Genomic DNA, 19,077 nt, shown 5'->3' on the forward strand with positions numbered 1-19,077 from the left:
ATCTGTGAAGTGATTTATTGTAGAGAAATGTACGTGTTTCTTTGTAATGGTGGTGATAGGAAGCCAGGGATGCGAATAAACTGTACAGTATAAAACTGTTTACTGTGCAAAATGACCAATGAACTTATCTTCTGGTTTTGTATGTAATGTAAACAATGGTAAAACAGCAGTAAATCTGAAAATAATGTTATTTCTTTGAGTACCATTTTATGGGTGCTGGATACCTTCGTTTGGCATGTACACCTACACCATGAATGGAGTTTAAAAAATAACATTTTCAGATCTCAGTTTAGAGGGATGAAATGCTTCAGATGTCTGGTTTCCATCACTAACGTCGTGGACAATTCTGACTTGGTTTCTATAAAATAGGGCACATCGCATCAAAGCACTCTGAATAGCCATGTTCACATTCAGCCTGATAATCTGACTAGTAGCTCAATCCGAATAGAATACGTCCATGTATACACCTCAGTTGGAATAGACTAATCCGGTTGAGGCTTTTTGGAATACAATTCCTATCCAATTGAACGAGGTGGGTAATAATATGTTAAACAGAAGAATAATAACCATGTAAACACCTGTATCTGATTACATTCCCAATCAGAAAGTTTAAGTCCGTTCTGCATGTGTGTCGCGTCATAGCGAAAGTTTATAACGTTCACCATGGCAGGAGCAGAAACTGGTCCGCAGAGGAAAAGTTTATGTTCTGAGCTTTAAAGGACAGCGGTGGGATGGGCGTCCAGCTTATGTGTCTCAGAACATGACGTCTTCCTCTCGCCCTTCTTTAATAAGGACATGTGAAGTATGTTTTCCTGAGTCTGACATCATCATTTTTAAAGCAATTAAAAACACAAGCATGCCAGCTAAAAACAGCTGACAAACTACTGCTCTTCTCACGCTGACTGGACTCACGTGATGCTTGTTGTCATGGTGACATCTACACTAAGTGGTACATGCGAGTACTTTTGGATCAGATTACTTGTAGTGTGCATGCAAATGGTGATTTTCCATCAGATTGTTGAGTAGCGTGAGCACATAAACACCTCAGTCCTAATCTATAATCAGAATGTATTTAATCAGATTGGCAAAAATCTTGACCAGGAATTTCCTGTGCAGACGTGTAAAGATGTGATTAATTGAGCATGTAGTTTGTATAATGTTCCATTTAGCTACATTAGGAAATAGAGCTGCGGAAAGAGAAAACAGTGCAGATACATTTGTGGCATCACCAGTTAGAGAAATGTTATTGTGGCTTACAAAGAGCAGACAGTAGTTTCAACCGCATTTTGTTAAGTGGCCCCAGCTGGCAACGTTAGCATTTTTGGGTTCCTTTAATGGCCAGGCTGATGTCAAAGTACAGGGAAGAGACAGATAGAGTGTAACGGAAGATTGAGATAGTGATAGGCTACACATACTTAGGTGCAGTATGAAACGCTAGCAGGCAGTTCTTTCTACAGTCAGTGACGCATTGTCTTTTTCCAGGAATGAGAGTAGAGGCTTCCTGTTCAGAGGAAGAGGAGGCCCTGCCAGAGGATCTAGCTCACACACACACACACGGGCCATGACTCTGCTGGTCCCACGTAAACAGTGAAAGAGAAGCCAAGAATCAAGCTAACACATGCATCAGACAGGCTATAATCAGACAGTGCCTGCACATGGCCTGGGTCACACAGCAAAGACAAAAAGAGGCCAAGGGACTCGAATGTACAGACACACACTCACATACACAGACACTGGCTTCAGACAGTCTCACCACACTGAGGTCACCGAGAGAGGAAGAGGGCGAACGCGAGAGGGCTGAGTGCAGACAACAGGAAGGAGGGCGGCCAGACGTCCAGACAGTCAGAGCCGGGAATCCTAGGCAAGCGTTACTAGTATTAAAGGGAAAAATAAATGAGGTCATGAGGGACGGGGAGAGAGAACGAGTGAGAAAGAGAGGAAAATCCAGACAGGCAGATAGACCAGCTCACCAAAAATGCCAATCTAGGTTCCAAAAACTAGGTGACTCAGGTGCCTGGAAAGTCTCCTGAATCAGGACAAAGAGGGTTTAACAGATTTGCTTGCTGCACTAATGTTATTCAATCAGCCCTTCTCTGTTTCAGGCGCACGGGTGAGATTAAAAATCCCTCAGTCGCTCAGGTCCGCCGTTTTGCCGTTAATCACCATAATTAAACTAATCTGAAAACCAATACAGGCATAATTGCAAAGTTAGCAGGGAAGGGTAGTCCAGGACAAGATTTTGATTGTTATTCAATTTTTGCCACTGAGTAATTCAATTAAAATGCCGGTAAAGTGCCGCTCACCTCACTGTGGTGATTAGAAGGACGAATGGGAGGATGGAAAGGCAGCTAGCAAAGTAATGAAAGGACAAAGTTCCTTCCAGATCAATTCTTTCCACTGGAGCTCAGAGCCAAAGTGCACAAATGGATGTGGAACTATGCAGAATCGGAGTATCTTGATACAGTTAGCATTACCGAAATTCGCCATTAACACAGAGCACATTGTCATGCATCAAAATGCTCCACTGTCTCACATCGACCTGCATCTAGTCGGTCTTGGAACTGCTCATCAGATTTCGGCAGGCAGCAAGACTCGCTGACACTCTTTCACATAAACACAGTCAGTACCAGTCAAACGTCTGGACATATTTAGTCTAGCAAGCCAGACTTCTGCCTATTGTCAGAGAGTGCTTGTACACTTTGTCACTTAACATGGCCAAGAACCAACTACTTTGACAGGAGCAGGTCATCTGACCGACAAGCAAAGTAACAAATCACAGAACATCGTTTTTTGAGGTGTGTAGGGGCAGGCCTACTTGAAAACTGTTAAATAACTCTTTAAAGGGGCAGCCATGGGCTGGAGGTTAGGGAACCAGCCCTGTGACCGGAAGGTCACTGGTTCAATCCCCTGAGCTGACAGTATGTGACTGAAGTTACCTTGAGCAAGGCACCTAACCCCCAACTGCTCCCTGGGCACTGCGGATAGGGCTGCACACCCCTCCAGGCAAGTGTGCTCACTGCCCCCAGTGTGTGTGTGTTCATAAGTGTGTATGTGGTGTTTCACTGCACAAATGCAGAGGTGAAATTTCCCCGTTGTGGGACTAATAAGGGTCAATTAATCTAAAGATGTGTGGTTTTCAATCTTACTACTAATATTTTCCTCGTAAAGACACTTGACCTGTTTGTAAAAAACAGTTTTACCCATTTTCCCATTGCACAGATTAAAACTGGTGCATCAACTGCAGCTGACAAAATCCCGATAGTTGTTTAACATGCAGTGGATGTCAGACACTCCGTCCCTCTACGTGCAGAGCTAAGAGGAGAACTAGAGGTCTGCACAGGCATGAAATTGAAGCCAAACCGACCTGTACCTGCATCTTTGAGATCCGACCCAACAAGCCATTTGAAACCCAAACCTGACCTGAACCCACTTGCACACACTAAAAGAGATTTTTGCAGGCATCGTTTTACAATGCTTTGCTTTGTTACTAAGCGTATGAGTTCACTGGGAGAAAATGAACTAATAACACTATACATAGGCATATTGCTTCAAATAAAAACAAATGCACTACTAAAATGCTCATTAGAAAACAAATCCAATGTTAAATGTGAAAAACTGGCCCCAAAAATTTCCCAAAACCTGATATTTTGTTGTGCCCCATCAGACTTTGGTCATATAGCAGACTAGTAGTAAGCTACACCATTAGAAATAAAGGTACTGTGCAGGTAAATTTTTCGTTCAGGTACAAACAACGTGAATGTACCCTCAAAGGTACAACAGTGGTTTTAAGGTCCAATTGTGCATTTTAAATAAGTTTGTGGAAAAGTACATATGTGTATCTTTTCACAACCTAACCTTTTAAAACAGAACAATAAAATAAAAAGCCTGGAGACGAGACGGGGTGTGTGGAGTCAATACAACTTAGAGAATATAAATTCAATGGATTTTGATACAATTATGTTCCCTGACTAAAGGTACTGAAATGTACCCTTGAGGGTACCACCCCAGTGACAAGAGGGGTACTGCCCCAGTGATAGTTTCGTACCTTATTTTCTGAGAGTGTAGGTACATAACTAATTGATTATATGTTTTTATATAATCTATACAATCAATTATATCATATGATGCAAAAATATGAATTTATGTCTATATCTCCTGAAAATAATATCCAGCAATTCACAAGTAGAACTTGTCAGAAAAGATCCCAGGCAGGTTTTCATGAACCTAATTGAGAAAATGCCAAGATTCCAAATTTTACTGTACATTCACTCACATACACACACACACACAGCCCAGGGACAGTGAGCAGCCTGTAGTGGCGTATCGCTGCCGACTCACTGAGTCACATCATGAACGAAGATGACTACGTGACTAAGCTGAGTTGGCAGTCATCCATCCTGAGGCTGAGGAACACAAACGACATCAGTTACGGTCTCTCTCTTGTCAGGGTAAATGAGGCAAGACATACCGTGCCCCTGCGATGCTAAAACCACAATAACCACGTCCTAATGGATCGCGGGCATGGCCGTCTTCATCTGCCCGGCCATGTGAGACACAGTTCCGTACAGAGACAGGAAAGTAACAGAGGGTTGGCTTGCTTGAGCTCATAAATGTTACATATGCAACACTGCTTCTTTGTCCAAATGCTGTTGCCTTTTGGAAAAGCACAATTGCTATCGTCGTTGACTCGCAGCGCCTCTGGGCTAAGACAGTCACAGCTGTGAGTCAAACCACCATGGTGCCAAGCCAGTCAAAACAGCAGAGCTTTGAATGTGCCCCCTGGTAGGTGCAGGCGACACAAGGTTTTCTTCTTCCTCTTTGACTTGTACCCCTTGTGATCTGTGGTTGTTCCACAGGAAAGTTTATTCAGTCGCGCCATTCCTTCAAGACACTCTTGTTTCCTGTGACACATAATGCATTTGAAGAAGACAAAGGCAATATTGCATGGCATGGCTAATGGTCACGTAATACACTTGTCTGTCCTGGCAAGAGTAGCATGTGCAGTAGTAAATGAAGGCACCTTGAAAGAATGGCCAGACCAAACAAACTGTCCTATGGAGCGACCACAGGTCAAAGAGGAATAAAGCCTTTTTGAAGTCTACGACTAAGCAGTGTATGGAGAACTGGCAATGGAGCTTTCTGTGGTCTAGCTTGGCTAGTTTCTGTTCAATGGCTCTTAAGGACTGTTCAAGTGAACATTCCATTTTGTCACTACCAAAGTAATGCAAAAGTCACCAGGACCTTACCAAATGTTTCAGTAGTGAGTGTTTCAGTAGTGACAATTTAAGCTAATTGCGAACGCTCGAACACTTTTTCATTAAAACATCAAACAGTTTATTTAATTGCAAAAAAATGTGCTTGTCTAGTGACAGTTCTGAAGACTACACACTGATTTCCAGTCTTTGGGACATATTTACTTCAAAACAATAGGATCTAACTGCTCACCATGTGGCCGTGAGGAACAGGGATGCAGTCTCACTTCCTGCTTTAAAATGTGGGGGTCTACCTATGGACTAACTGTGTTTCAGTGGTCACCCAAAACCTTGAGGAAGCACTGTTTTAATAAAGTTTTTTTTTTTTTTATTTAAAAATTAAATTTATAATCAGTCTAAAATGTTCAGTTTCACTTTCAAAAAAAAACAGAAAGATCTTTTAAAAACGACTTTGAAAAAATATAGTGGGTAGGTTTTGGGACAGCCAACTCCCAACAGAAAGTACCCAATAAATAATGATTTTATATATATTTAATTTTGTGTTTAATTAATACTTTGGGTAGACAAAGGTTGGTGCTTCAAGCCTGTTCTTGTGACCATCTCATATTGAGAATACATGTCTTGGGACAACTTTTGGTGCTGGATTGCACTGCAAACAAGGGTATACCCCCTCCCAAATTCTTCTAGACTGCGCTCTTTTAACATCTGGAGTCATCAGTAATATAAACAAAACTAGCCAAGTAGCAAAACTTTATCGTCAGGTGACGGAACTGTTTTTTTCCTTGTGAGAGGTAAATGTTTTCTGGGGGGACTTTTGAGATATGCTAACTTACATTACATCCACGGGCTAATGACAGACTTGTCTGTTGGACAATGCAGATAAGTTCACCATCACCCCTAATTGGAGCTCTGCCTTCACAAAGTGTTGGTTTGATTTAGAAATTTCACACTCGGTTTCTTCCCAACCGAATAAGTCTACGTTCCCACCCACATCTAGCCCAAAATTTCTCATGGTTGTCCCCAGACATTCTTGTTACAAGATCACGTCTGGCCCTGCAAGACTAGTGGAAGCCAAGCCAACCCACAAGCTCTATTCCTGGGGTGAGAATGAGCCAATTGTACATCACTGAAACAGACCTTGAACAATGGCAGAAATCCAATTATTATACACGCCAAACAGGAGGGTACTTGTACTGTCTTAGAGCAAAAGGGCAGGGGCTCAAGCCATCTCTGGGAGTCTATCTGTGCAAGTGCCAGGGTCATGGAGTTTTCTGCACTCTAGATTCACTCATGAGTGCTCTAGATTCTGTCCCGTAGTTTTGAAGGACTAGTTTATTTCAGGCTGCTCACCACTTTAGACTTTCTAACCACCTAAGAGTCAAGTCTGCCTTTAGAAGGCACGAATTGAAGATGTATCTGTGTGTAAATTGGTATTGTTTAGTCTACGACACTCCCTGTCTGCGTTCTGTGTTTATGTTACAGCACGCTACAGCCCAAGAAAGGCCTTGTTCTATCTTCCACACATACACACATTAACTGACACCTGGATCCTTCCTACGGTATGTGACAGGACTCATGGTGCACGATTCCTGGCCACGGTCACCAGCGAGGGGATGGACGCCATTTCCTTTGGCCACCGGGGGCTTTGAGGAACGCAAACCAGCCATCTGTTGTTTACCTTTCCTCGTCAACTCTATTTGATTTGGATATTTCTTCCCCCTCATCTCCCTCTGTCTGGGCCTTCACCATCATTCTCTCTCTCTCTCTCTCTCTCAGGTTACACTGCCTGTGCTCCAACAGACGGTGAGATACTGACACATCCACTCCTGTGGTCCCTCTGTCCATGCTCATCCTAATTGAACACACACGCAGTCCTCCGTGAGAACTCTCAAGCACACACACACACATGGTGCGAGAAATATGCACCATCTAGACAACAGGCATCTGTTCTGCCAGGCGGTGGTGGCTTTTTTTCCCGCCCAGAACCTTCTAGAAGAGGCGGGAGAGGACGGGCCGGCCACAGCGAGTCTTTCAGCGTTATTCAATCTCGTCTGTTTATAAAAAAAAGATGATTCATAGGCGCCTAGGAGAGGTTTGGGTTCATAAACAGCCTTTAAAGTGTGTGCTTGTGTGTTAGTGTGTGTGTGTGTGTGGGTTCCTCTGGCGTGACATGCTCCGACTGGTGAGATGGGCTCTGAAGTGACACGCGGGCGGATGAATTCGCGGACGGCCTTCGGAGATTGTCACATCAAAGACTGCGGGAGACTTCGGGTGGGGGGGGTAAAGCTCGGCCAGGACAAACACGAAGTTGCCGCCAACACTGGCTCCAATTAGAGCTGAGAGATACTGTTACAACACGGACGCAGTTCAACCTTTGTCTTGAAACAATGCCACTGTGCTCGGAAACTTATTACAGAGACAGAAACTTAGACTTAGTATGGACTCATTGGCCCGTGATCATTAAAGTTGCGCAGATTTGACCACCTTTAATGACGTACTTTGCGTCTGATTCGTGGAACTTCCGTACAATGTGGAAACAAGTAGCGATTTGAGGGCCTAGGCGCGTGAAGCCAAGTGCCAGCCTATCAGCATCTCACGTACATGTCTTTTACACAAAGCATGCTCTAATTCATGTGGTTATTTCGGTAGGGAGTCGATAAAGCGGCATCAGCTTGCGATCCATTCATGTGAACTGTGCAAATCAAGTGTATTGCAGTCTGTCACAAAGACTGCATCATAAGGCTAACATACAGCACAATACCACATTTTCTTTTCTGACAGTATTGAAACCTTAAGTATTGTTCATTTAGATATGATATTTTCGTCCATAAAAACAAGCTTTCAAATTAGGTATTTGAAATTAGTTCTACTACTGTGAATATTTGCTATTTCAGGTTAGATTTGTTACAGGATTCATTCTTTTTTTCCCCTCTGATATCTGACCCAGCTTTTTCTGGTCTCAGTCTGATACCAGCTCTCATGGATGCTGATATGCCATAAGTACATTATAAAACCTTATAGTGCACTTTTTAGAGTAAACAATGCATTGTGTCAGCATTTTCCTAATCGTTCAGGCAGCCTGACAAATAGATGCTGTTTTCCTAAACTTCTCACCTCTCTCCCCCAGAGCCTAGCCCTGTTCCAGTGTTGCCGCAGGGAGTGACACAACAGCTCAGACCCAATAAAATGGTGTGTCGGAAACCATTTGGAGCCTAGCAATCCGTGAAACTGTGACAGGGCAAAACAGCCTGTAGTCAGAGGTGCCTAAGTGGAGACTAGAGGAGGGAAAGGAATGCTCACAGACGTCCCGCAAATTCTAACAGAGACATCCTAAAATCTTTTGGCCACACAAGGAATTTATATTTGATTTGACTCGGGAGTTTGGGAGATGTAAACTGCGCCAGTCCAGGTCCTGGGGCACCCCATGACCTAGCACATTAAGTTTAGTTTTTTGTCCTGATCAGATACACCCACCTCAACTCAGGAAGGACTTGTAATTCAAAGATCAGTTGGATCAGGGAAGCAGGATTTCTTTAAGCTAACTTTAGCTTTAGCTCAATACAACCCTGGATTTTCTGTGCTCACAATGGTGGATCACTATTAACTAGACTACATCACCATGGCAACTTATGCTACATGTGCAACCTGCTTCAGGGCAGGTTATGTTCAGGGTTACGTATCATAAACAACCCTTGGACCAATCAAGGTCGAGCTTCTGATTAATCAGAGACAGCTTTCAAATGGTGGTGGCAATTCTTATTCACTGCAAAAATATATTTTCACAAGTGAAACTTATTAAATCATTATTATATATAGCATTTCCTATTATGAGATTGTAAAAAGAATATTATAAGATTATTCCCAGTATTTCAAGACATTTATACTATTTTCAAGTCATTTTTTTGAAATATTCCTTATATTCTAAAAAAAACGCAAATGAGAAATGTTAGTTATATTAAATAGATTTAATATGTTTTCACTTGCTAAGATATCTTAGTATTCTTTTTCCTTAAAAATAAACTGTCTGACTCTTCTTAGTATTTTATGCAATTGGCTATTCGGCATAAATATCATGTTCTGATGTGCACAGTTAATAGAGGAAGTTGTTAACCATCATCACAAAACGGGTTAACATTGGTTAGGTTTTCTAAACTTGAAACAGTCAGGAACCCTGATCATCACATTGATTTATCAGTCTACTCAGGCTTTAGCAGAGCTCAGTAACACTGAGATTAATAACCGATCACATTGATTTATCAGTCTACTCAGGCTTTAGCAGAGCTCAGTAACACTGAGATTAATAACTGAACATCACACTGATTTATCAGTCTACTCAGGCTTTAGCAGAGCTCAGTAACTCTGAGATTAATAACTGATCATCACAATGGTTTATCAGTCTACTCAGTCTTTAGCAGGAACTTCTTTGTTCTTTAGAGTACATCTTTACATGCCATGTGTGGTTTTAAAGCAGTTAATTTACAAGCATTGATGGCATTTCTTTTAAGATGGCATATATTCTTTTTAAATTTAGTGGGCAAATAAAAAAAGCATGTGAAAGGTAACTATTCTGAATACTGCCTTTGCAAAATGTGACATGGACTGAACACAGACACTTCATTTCTGTATTCTGAATACATATTCCCAATTACATTCCAACCCTACACGTTACTCCCAGAGTTAGAGTAGGGAAAACACCAAAACATGCTGGGCAGGGTCATTCCAGGACCAGGGCTGGCACCTACTGAGCTAGCCAAAGAAAGCACAACACAGAGAGAAGAGCATGTGTGAGAGACAGCAATTGCAGTCTGACAGTCCTGAAGCCATTCATCAGCGTGACCAAAGTGTCCACCCCCGACCCACAGGCAGCAATTGCAGGAGTCCACACCACACATATGCAGCACACCAGCTCTCTCTCTCGCATGGCAGATGTGCAAGGCTCCCTCCTGTCCAATAAAGCCACAAAGCACACATACACATCCTTCACAAAGGCACACACACACGCTCTGAACCACCACTGGCACCGTTTCAGTAGCTTCCCTCCAAAAAGGAGACACTGGAGTGGGCCGGACAGACACTAGTGCACATCTTTAAACAGCCTTGCACAGCTGAGGCCTAGAGCGTCCCAGAGGGGCTTCTGAAACAGAGTGTGTTTCAGTCCAGCGCTCTCTCACACACACATATACACACACTGATTAGCCCATTAAGCCCTGAGGGATCCATATGTGGAGTCACACTTCAAATCCTCTCTCACACAACTGCATAATATATAGTCATCTGCAGAAGTTTGAACAGCCTCGGTTTAATTACATCTTCTATTGATTTAGTAAGTGAAAATACGTTAACAGCTTCTACAGAGAAAACACTTAAACACACTGAAATATATGGCATCATGAGCATAATTTTGTGCAGGTTTTCTATTTATTTGCGTAAACATATTCACATAAAATACAAAATGTGCCATAACTTTTCCATAGGCCGCATTATGTTGCATTTTATTTTCAAATATGTTAAATTCAGCAAACAAACAGTATTTGTGCGCTCTCTGTAAAGGATGTGGGAACTTATTTTCACTTTCCAAACTTTTTGCACAGTAGTTGCTAAATAATAATCGATAAAATACTGACTATTACTGAATATTAAGACTTATGCTGTGTTTGCAGTATGACAGTAGCCAGACGACATCAAACTGGATATTCCATTGTTTTGAACGGAGCAGTGATGGAAAATTCTGCCACCGGCAGTAGAGATGGATGTGCACCGCAGTGGTCACTGGAACGTTCCGAAAGAGTTACAAGTTTTTTGCATCAAAATAAACCAGATGCTGAATTGTTCTAAAACAGGCGATAAATGCTTGTTGTGGGAAGACAAGGCATATCAGTTTGTGTGCAATATGATGATATTTTATCATTATCGTGATAAATTATGTCACAAGACTCTTTTCTAGGTATATCATGGATATCCACGGTACTTAAAGAACACTGACCAAGACAGCATTAGTAGTCTTGCTTAACTAAAATGTAACATTACTGGGGCTTTTTTCCAGTTCCAACTTCTTAAACTTCAGAAAAACAAATATTGTGATACATATTGTGTATCGTGAAAATGTCTTCAAGCATCATGATACTACATATTTCACCAACTCCTAGTTCATGTACAATAAAACTCTTTTTTTTAGGATAAAATAGTGGCTAAGACTATCACCCTGACATGGGCATGAACACCACTTTTACTCCAATAATGCTATTTCCATGGCAACATTTATAAGACTACATGCCGCCCTCAGTCACATGCTGCTGTGAGGCATAGAACAATGTATTTTTTCAATGCCAACATGAAATCACAACATTAAGATTGATTACTGATACCTGATTAACTGCATCAAATTGAAAAGTGACATAATTTAAACTGTAATATCCACAGCAACGATTTAAAAACAAGTGGCTTTTTTGTGTTTTCAACATATGAAGGACAGTGTAAGATGGTTTAAATACCTTCAAATGCCCAGAAGGTGATGCCTTTGAGTAAAGCTCTCAACCTTCCTGAGCTTGGTCTACTGTTGTGCTAATTTAAACTCATCAAAAGGAATTACAATTTAGAACCTGAGCCTCAGTTCCTGACATAATACTAAAAACTACAAACCATTAAATGGGATTTTTTAAATTTCTTTACAGGGTTCTTTAAGTGGTTGTAATAGTAACTGGGGTAATATAGTTGTTTCATACTGAATGTTGATAGTGGCAAAAAAAGTGGTAGAAAGTTTTTTTTTTTTTGGGGGGGGTGTATTTTGCCTTACAACACCCTGCGTAAATAAAATAGATTTTAAAAATATAGTTTTAGGCCAAAACCTTCTCTCAAAACTATCATAAAACAATGTCTAAGGCATCAGGTAGCGTATTTATAACCATTTCGTGCTTAAAGGAAGATGTTTAGTTCCAATCACAACCAGTGTGAACTTCTCTGACTCTGTAAGTTTCTGTATACTCTCAGAAAAAAAGGTACTAAACTGTCACTGGCAGTGCCCCTCTTGTCACTGGGGTGGTACCCTCAAGGATACATCTCAGTACCTTTAGTCAGGGAACATAACTGTACCATAATCCATTGAAATTGTATTTTCTATATAGTTGTATGGACTCCACACACCCCGTCTCGTCTCCAGGCTTTTTGTTTTATTGTTCTGTTTTTAAACATTCGGTTATGAAAAGGTACAAATACGATCTTTTTACCTGGGAAAACTTATTTAAGGTTCACAATCAGACCTTATAACCACTGTTGTACCTTTGAGGGAACATTTACATTGTTTGTACCTTAAGGAATGATACTGTACCTGCACAGTACCTTTATTTCTAACAGTGTAGAATGGAGAACCTCACATAAAACAAAACTCTAAATGACTTTTCATCTTAACTATTTTATGAAGCAGACCTTTTGCGAAATATCTGGAATTCCGAATTCCCCTCTGATGCACTGAAGTGAAACTAAACCGACATCAAAACTCAAAGTAATTCAAAAGAAAACCTAAGCACAAATGTGGGATCACAATAAAAGGAGGCTTCCTTTCCACACTTCTCACAGACAAAACTCACCTCACACATGCCTCAATGAACCCTTACACCCCACCCCCTGTCTCCCCCCTCCATTCCGAGTCTAAACTACTGGTGCTCCATCTGGCCTAACATAAACACATTCCACTGTTGGCAACGCACAGCTACAAACACGCAGACACGCACAAGCTGAGGGCACAACAAGGAGCCTTCAAATCCCATTCCAGAGTGCCCTTCCTGAGTTCTCCTTCCAGCAAGAGAGGACAAAAAAGGCGAAAGAACACCCAGCAGGACAGCAATGCACTGAGAAACCCCCTTAGCCCTGCGCTCTGTCTCTAATCACCTTATCTCATCACCTTAAACAGCTGAGAAAACACCTCTTTAACCCCACCAACACACAGACTGTCCTGCCCCAGCGCTCTCCCCAGATCTCTCTCCTTCACAGCTACCAAGGTTTTTTTTCCCCTTTCTTCCATCCGAAAGTATCCAGCTTGTTCAAACATTACAGAGGAAGCTTCCTTTCCTTTTTTTCCCTATGGAAGTAAGAGTTGCAGGGGGCTTGGTAGAGAGAGAGCAAAAAGAGAAAGGTGCAAGGGCGAGGAAAAGAGAAAGAGAAGAGAGAGAAAGGATAGAGAAAGGAGAAAGACAGGGCTGCCAGTGGGACCCCACTTCTATTGGCAGAATTAAGGGCAAAAAAGAGAGAAGAATGAGGAAGACAACAGTTCAGAAACAGCACTCTCTCACGCTGCTTACAGTCGTGGAAGTCCCGTCCGCTGTAAGTCCACTCTCCCGTCCGGCGATCCTCCAAAGGAAGAAGCGGCGCAAAGCAAAACCGAGAGAAGGAAAACCCCAAGCTCCTTTCTTTTCGGAAAAAAAGCACGCTGCCTCTGCTCTCCTCTTCTCTTCACTGCTCTTTCTTTCTTCCTTTCTCTGGCTCTCTGCTCCTGCTGAGGGGGGTAGAAAAGAAAGCTTCTGCCCCTGAGATGTTACCCCCCTCCCTCCCTCCCTCCCTCCCTCCCTCCCAAAGCCCCCCTCCCTGGGGGCTAATCCGCGCCGTGGCCGTCCCGCTCCGAAACTCCTCGGGCTCACTCACTCACTCACTCAGTCAGTCACTCCCACAGAGAGAGAGAGAGAGAGAGAGACAGACAGAGAAGGAGAGAGAGGGAGGATAGAGAGACAGGTATTGGGAGCAGCAGCAGCTGCCTCATGTTGAAGAAAAGGCAACCCTCTGTTCTCGTCAAGTAGAGATAGGGAGAGAAAAGATGGGCGAGAGAGAGAGAGAGAGAGACACAGGGAGAGACAGAGAGCACGCCCCTTCGCCCCGCCCCTGGCTTCCACAGTCTCCTCCCCCCCTCCCCGTTCGCCTCCCTCGGCAAATCAGACCCGAGCACGAGCGCACATGCTCCGTTTTCCCGCTTTTGCTCCTCACGACCCCGTCTCTCTGATCCGTGCCTCAGAGTGAAGGCTGTTTCTGAAGATAACCTGGATTTGCTTCTTCGGGATTAAACACTTCAACTAGTTTATATATATATATATATATATATATATATATATATATATATATATAATATATATATATATATATGTTGGTTGATGTAAAACTAATCTTCGTCTCCAGAGCAAAGATGGAAGAAGGAAAGCTCTAGGCAGGCTTCAGGTTCGCAGGCAGGTTTCGGACAAAAAAGTTAGTACGAACTAAGTTCGAGATCGACTTTCGCTTCTACCAATTTTGTAACCTTGAGTATCGGCCAATACCGATATTGGTCCAACATAAACTGCCAACTTGTTAATTATGCACTGAAATGAACACCTAAAAATATAATACCCTTATTATGAGGCTTCTCAGAGTAGAGTAGTGCTAATTTAAGATCAGATCTCTCTCTTATTTACTCTGACTTTACTGACGTGAACGGATCCTGGATGAGCCCTCCTACTCCTGAGAAGCTTTGAGAACACAGGCCAAAGTGAGTGTGTTATTTCACGCTAGATTTGTTGAGGATTTGGTTGGTATAGTGTAGTAGGTAACACCTCTATCTTCTACATTGTAGACTGGGGTTCAATCCCTTGCTTGGGCACGCACTCTACACTATACCAATAAGAGTCCTTGGGCAAGACTCCTAACAATACCTTCATCTGCCTGCATTAAAAAAAAGATCAAATTGTAAGTTGCTCTCTGCCACATGCCGTAATGAATTCATTCATTTCTTATTGATTTTAAACAAAAATAGTTGTTCCATGGCCACTAGCCTTAATGCTACTAGCATTAGCATTAGCTTCCTAACTATCTTTGTCACGTTAGCAAACTGTTTATAAAGTAATAGTTCTAAAAACAGCAATTGACACATCTACATACCATCCTAGCTCACATAATAGTATTTGGTGACTTTATCTTCACCTAGAAGAGTAAAGTATTGGCTTCAGCTGCTAGTGTGACCAAAGACAGATGAGAACACCCTCCAGTTCCGTTAGAGGGCATCTTTAGTTGGTAACAAAAACCATTATACTGGAACCTTCAGTACTGGACCAATGGCCGAAGAAAAAAATGGAAAAACTCCTGTTTTTTGGTGCCTAAAGTTCTGGTACATTGTGCAGTGGAAACATGTTGTAAATGTGTCCTGTATATAAATGTATGTTCGTATTGAGTAATTAATAGTGTATAATAGACATTTAATTGGTTTCACATCACTGTAACTTAAAAGGGAATTCCACCAATTTTTATTTTATTATGCATAATTTAATAGTTAAGATGTAAACACAGTCATTCAGTGGTTTGATATGTAATAATCCATTTCAGATAAGTCAAAATTGATCACAGTGGTGCTGATGGGAACCAGACGTCCGAAGAGGTTAATGCCTCTCAAAGCTCCCTCACAGAACGTTATTACACAAAATTGTTACAAATACACTTCTTGATTCCTGATACATTGCTTTCTGATGGTTTTACAGTTTAAACTATATTTTTTTTATTCAGTAATGGCAGATGCTGGGTGTTCTAAGCCAAAATAGTTCCCAAAGAAAACATATTTTTTCAGATATGCCATTATTTTACCATCATCAACATTACATATGAAAACTCAGACTCACTGGTGGTTTTGTATGGTTTCAAAATGGCTTCATTTGTGTTGTAGACATCATGATTGTTCCTCTTACCAACACTGTAAAGAAAATATATGTCGATGAGTTTCTCTACAGTAAAACATTTGACATCAGATCTCTCTGAATGACTTTGTTTACATCTCGACAATAAAATTATGCAGAAATAATCAATGGAATTCCTCTTTGATATGATCATGCCAATCAATCGTGCTTAGTTTTCAGCTGAAACAGAACTGGGAAGAAAATAGAATATAGAACAGAATGGGGATGACCAAAATAAGGAATATGGCTAAAATACACAATATCAGGGATGTGCGTGGCTACTCAAGCACTTGGTTAACCAGTTTCGAGGTGCCAAATGTACAGACTAACAATTCAGAAAATCCTGACGGCTGAGCTCGTATTTGCAAGTAAGCATGGTATGTTATTCTTCACTACTTTGAGGCACGAGAGCCTGAATATGAGTGCATTTTTAAGGGCATTAACGCTAACTATGCTAGCTATTCTAGCAAGTCCAGAAGCAATGAAATATATTTCTCTAACATAAAACATGTTGGCACATCTTCCACTGAGGAGAAAATACCTTGTGTAGAAGACAACAAGTTCTCATCAGCATCTAACGTGAGACCGGTTATCTTTGTTAGTGCATTAGCTCATCCGAAGAGGCAGCCTCAGTTACTCAACCAATGTGAAAAACCTACCGATGTCCCTCTGCTGTTTTCTTATTGATAAAGAATGTTACTTATTGATAAAGAGCCTCTATTCTTTGTGTAACAACAGTGCCGTCACCTAAAAAAGTAAGCCTACAACCCAACATTATTTTTTTTGACTGGATATCCGTTCAGAAACATTTATGGATATTGGAATATCAAGATTAGTCAGAATGCACTTTCCTACATAATATATCATGATATTTCCTGACGGCTGATAAGCTGGAACAGCCCCCTTGCACCACATTTCATAAAATGCTATCAAAAGCTATGAATACTGTTTTTTATTTAACACTACATAAACTGCACTGTACAAAATTCAGTTGAGCAGTGCTAATTATGCTTTCTCTACAATAAAAAAATGTGTTCTTTAAGTAAAAATGATATCCATAATATACTAAGGAAAGCTTATTGTTGATCAATTTATCAGCAACATGCCCACCGACCTCACAACAACCCCCCTTTTACAAACCTAAAACACTCACTCCTCTCCGCTCCAAGTCTGTATACATTCAGACTGTGGGAGTGACGTGCGTTTCCTGTCCACTTCCTTTCCTTGGCGGCCACACACCAAAGCTGTGGTGAGAGAGAGAGACAGAGAGCGAGCGAGCAAGAGAGAGAGAGAAACCTCTCTCCACCTGAATCTGACCCCTCTCCATACCACCGCCAGAAAACTAAATCAGCCTTTTCAGAAAGCCAGAGAGCCTCTCTGTGAGAAAAAGGCCGCCTCTGAAAAGAAAGGTTGTAAAAACACACGCGGGCGAGGGGGTCGCCGGCCCCAGACGCACATTAAAGCCCATTACCTTTCCTCCAAATACACAAGCTCCCCTCTACGGCTGTGGAAAATGACCCCTAGGCCACCTACGGAAAAGCTACCTCAGACAGGAGAGCTGCTGATGGCTACACTAGGTGAAACTTTGGCTGGTTTTCCACCTCACAAAGCCACCAAAGATCGAGCGGTATGCGCGATCAAGCCAAAATATGTGGAGCTGGCTGCTGAGCTCAGGCGAAATAGTTTGGCATTTAGGAGAAAAATAGCTCAACGCTGCAGAAAGCCTTGTCTATTAACTCCATCAAAATCTCATAAATACTGCATTCAGCGGCGCTTGATTATTTTGCTCTGCATCAGCAACATCACAGCAGAGCAAGGTTTACGGGAGGAATTGAAATTAGAGTTGAGCTTTGTTGCGTCTGTGAGTTGCTTGATGTCTTCTTTCCTAAACTTCTGACCTTGAACCCCTAAAATCCCAGGCTTGTTACACACTAAGACGTATTATTCAGTAACTGTAGGGACTTCATTGCAAACTGACTGCTATTTTTAGACTACAGAAGTGTGTAATAAGACTTTGGGCCTGCTGGTGGGCCCTGGCCATTTAAGGGGTTAAGGCCCATTCAAACCAATATTAATGCCGTCTTCCACATCGAGTCTGAAACTGATGGCCTGCAATGCTGCGCAAACGTTTTTTAGGGAGGATTTTTCCTCAATTTTCTCCCCAGGTTAGTCGTTTCCAATTCCACCCACTAGTTAGGACTCCCCCAATCACACGATACCACCAGCACTAGGTGGGCAAAGGCTAGCACAGGTTTCCTCTGAGACCTGTGAAGCACCACCACATCTTTTCAAACTGCCACTCACGCAACATCATCAGACAGCCGGTTGCGCTCGGAGGAAAGCGTCAACCGCCAGATCCGTTACGTCAGCTAACAGACGCCTGTGCAGCCTAGCATTATGCTGAGTGATGGGGGTAGACAGAGGGCCATCCTACCCACCCAGAGAGTGAGGCCAATTGTGCTCACTTGGCCTCCCACCCACGGATGGCTATAGCATCACCAGGGATTGATCTCCTGATGATAGGGGCTTCGCAAGCTTTTTAATCAGAGCCTGTTCAATTTTGCATTAAAAATCAGGCTGATCAATCAGAGCTCCATTGTCATGGTTGCAACCCAAACAAATGTGCATCAAGATGGTGGCAGAACAGCTTATCCTGTTTGTATCAGAGCATAATAGCTAATACAACTAGCAACACACTGACTATAAAAATGAAGAAGTTAAGAATTGCTAGTGTTGTAACAATTTGTCCTACCCATCGAGAGGTCCTACCGGACATGTGCACGTCATTGCATAACAACTTGTGTTTTTCATTTTAATTCAGCCTTACTTCAAGTATATTGTACAGACTCAGCTTAATATTACTAATTGCCCCCAAAAAGGAGATTTAGGCTCTCAAATTATCTTACCTATACATTTTAATGCTGGTGGTATTTCCTGCTAAAGTGTTTTATGCTATCAAAATATCCTACCAAGGAGTCACCTAATAATTATTGCACATTTGGAAGAGGTAGCACAATTCATCAGGACACCACAAAATACAGCAACATCTAGCTTACAGCCAGCAAAGCTGAATTTTTCTATGACGTTGATTTAACAGAGTTTTTTTAATTCATTTCATGAGTGAAATTTTGGTGTATTTTGTTCGTGATTCTAGACAGACATGGCAAAAATCTACCCTGCTAGCG

General features: G+C 41.9%; 1 protein-coding gene across 1 annotated transcript in view; it reads right to left on the bottom strand.

Moving 5' to 3' along the window:
• Window positions 1–13,755, bottom strand: part of spsb4a (splA/ryanodine receptor domain and SOCS box containing 4a) — a 67,146-nt gene extending 53,391 nt beyond the window's left edge. The window contains exon 1 of the mRNA XM_036596784.1: window positions 13,508–13,755. The gene's annotated coding sequence lies outside the window, so the exon portion shown is untranslated. The remainder of the gene's footprint in view (window positions 1–13,507) is intronic.
• Window positions 13,756–19,077: the final 5,322 nt, after the last annotated feature.

The sequence above is a fragment of the Colossoma macropomum genome, unplaced genomic scaffold (assembly GCF_904425465.1).
Source record: "Colossoma macropomum unplaced genomic scaffold, Colossoma_macropomum, whole genome shotgun sequence".
Lineage (NCBI taxonomy): Eukaryota > Metazoa > Chordata > Actinopteri > Characiformes > Serrasalmidae > Colossoma > Colossoma macropomum.